The 2,500-nt window shown below is 45.4% G+C and overlaps 1 protein-coding gene across 3 annotated transcripts in view; it reads left to right on the top strand.

Annotated features, from left to right (window-relative positions):
- Nucleotides 1-2,500, top strand: part of Cad88C (cadherin 88C) — a gene marked incomplete at its 3' end in the record, with an annotated part of 290,730 nt that overhangs the window by 64,213 nt on the left and 224,017 nt on the right. For all 3 annotated transcript variants that reach the window (XM_070135250.1, XM_070135251.1, XM_070135252.1), the window contains 1 exon segment: nt 505-562.

The raw sequence follows: 2,500 nt of genomic DNA on the forward strand, positions 1-2,500 counted from the left end.
GTTCGGTCGTTTGTCTGTCTGTGTTTAATCTCCTTCGGGTAGAGTGTCCTGCATTCCTTTATGCTATGCCACGTTTAGGTATAGAATGCTCTGCTGCCCATTATGTTGCCGTGGAGAACCCAAATAGGCCTGTGTAGCTTTCTGCTGTTATTCGTGCTGTGCGGCGTCCAGCTATGTATTATGCCGTTGTTGGTGATGCCTTGACGTCGAGATCGCGCTTTTGTCGGGCTGCCACGGGGAGGCGTCGGGGAGGCCTTGGGGGCGAATCTTGCATGTGTTGCGGAATTTGTGGGTTTGACTTTCTTGCTAATGGCTGGATTGTTTACTTATATGTATACATGTGTTTACATCATCTGTAAACTTTGCTAAGGATTTTTCCGTGTTCCCTTGAGCTACCGGATTGCATAAGCTTTATATCCATAGCAGCGCATACTTATAGACTGCATTTATATATACATTCATCTTATCAAATACTTATGTTTATGTTTTTTCTCTCTGTTTCAGGCAGGTGTCGCCGGACCCCGAAAACAGCGCCACCCAAAACGGGACGCTCTATAATTAGGTAAGTCCGTTAGAGGAAGCGCCATTGTCTGTGTCACCGGGGCTGTCTGTGGCACCACCTGTCCTGCATGCGGGTGCTGATAGCCTGGCTGGACCCAGGTGGGGGTGTAGAGGGGGGAGGGGAACGGGTGGGAAGAGTGGCGGAGGTAGAGGATTGAGGGGGTGTAGAGGGGGGAGGGAGGAAGGGGATGCTGCTTTTGTGCATTGTATTTTACAGCTACGTGTACGCTACTCTATGGAAGGTATGTGTGGGGAACATTTCGTTGCTAAACAAGACACCAGTATCATTTCAGTCATTTTTACCAATTTGCATATTCTCACTGATTTAATTATTACCATTAATTTACTTTTGTCAGGATTGTGTAATATTTGTGCATTCACGGTGTGACCCTGTGCAACACTAAGACTGAGGGACACTTGTTTTCGAACGCACTTGAAATTGTGAAACTGTGGTAATGGAGCAGATAATGACTGTGATTGCAAAAGGTGCTGATGAAGATTTGAGGAATTATGGCGTGAATTTTCGCCTTGTGGCAGTCATAATCACAGGACGCGTCAGGTTTACGTTCAGATGTGGCCTGTGGAACGCACCGTGCGCTTATCTACCCTGTTTTCCTTTTCTTTTCTCTTTTTACGAAACAAGATTTAGGGTGATTTTTGATAATGATGTTAGGATGATTTATATATGGATTACCATGTCAATTTAAGGAGAATGTGATGCGTTTAACTGTTGTTGTTCATTGAGGTGTTTAAAAGGAAGGAAAACTATAGAGATTTTTTTATGCATTTTAATAAGTACTCAAAGGGTAAAGAGGGAGGGTGAGTAAGAGGAGAAGGGGAAGGGGGAAGGGGAGGGGGAGGGGGAAAGAGAAAGGGGAGTGGGAGGGGGGTGAGGGATTCTCTATGACAGCTGCTTGTCTTGTCTTACCAGTTTTTGAACAGGAAGTGTCAAGGCAAAAACATGCTGCAGGTTGTCATTGTCGTCATTCGCGTCATCGGGAAGAGAAGAATGAGTAAAATAGAGAATAAAAGAAATAGATGAAAAGGAGTGTTGCAAGACCGTCGTAAAATTTGTTTCAACTTCTTGGAAAGAAACAAAGATCCTTGCAAGACGAAAAGGGAAAAGCCACCGGAAAGAGAAGCGGAAAGTGGGGAATTATAAAAAAACTCGTAATATTTGGAGAATCACTCGTCCCAAAAAGTGTTTAGAAATACAAAATACAGGGAATAAAAGGAACGCAACGAAGACAGAGAACATAACAAAAATGAATAAACAAGAAAAAGGAAAACAGATTACCAGACGAGAAAAATGAAAGCAAATAAACAGACGAAGAAAACAAAAACGGAAGCAACACCACAGCACGAACGTTTTAACATCGAAAAGCGGAAAGGCTGACGGACCCCGTTCGCGGATCGTTCCGGGAGCGAAGAAACCACTCTTTCCATTTTACTTGCTCACCCGGCCGCCCACACGCCCGCACGCCCACATGCTACCGAGCATTCGACGTGTGTGGGCGTGGCTCGCTCGCTCGTTCACCTGGGCGTTCCAACGGGCGGGGAGGAGAACGTAGGCAGCGCCCGTGAAGGGTTGGGGGAACAGTTCTTGGCGACGTGGAGTAGGGAGGTGGTGAAAGAAGGAGGAAAGAGGGAGAAAAGAAGAGAGAGGAAGAGGAAGAGGGAGAGGAAGAGAGAGAAGAAGAGAAGGAGGGAGAAGAAGAGAGAGAGGAAGTGGAAGAGGAAGTGGAAGTGGAAGAGGAAGAGAGAGTGAGAGGTAGAGAGAGAGGAAGAATGAGAAAAGGAAGTATAAGAAGATAGGGCGAGAGGGAGAAAAGATAATGGAAGATTGAATTTTAGAGGTAGAAAGAGAAATTGAAGGAAAGGGAGAGGGAGAAAAGGAAAAAGAGGCCCAGGGAAATGAAAAAGCTGTAAGAATAGTTTA

This window comes from Penaeus vannamei, chromosome 20, assembly GCF_042767895.1.
Source record: "Penaeus vannamei isolate JL-2024 chromosome 20, ASM4276789v1, whole genome shotgun sequence".
In the NCBI taxonomy this organism is placed as follows: Eukaryota; Metazoa; Arthropoda; class Malacostraca; order Decapoda; family Penaeidae; genus Penaeus; species Penaeus vannamei.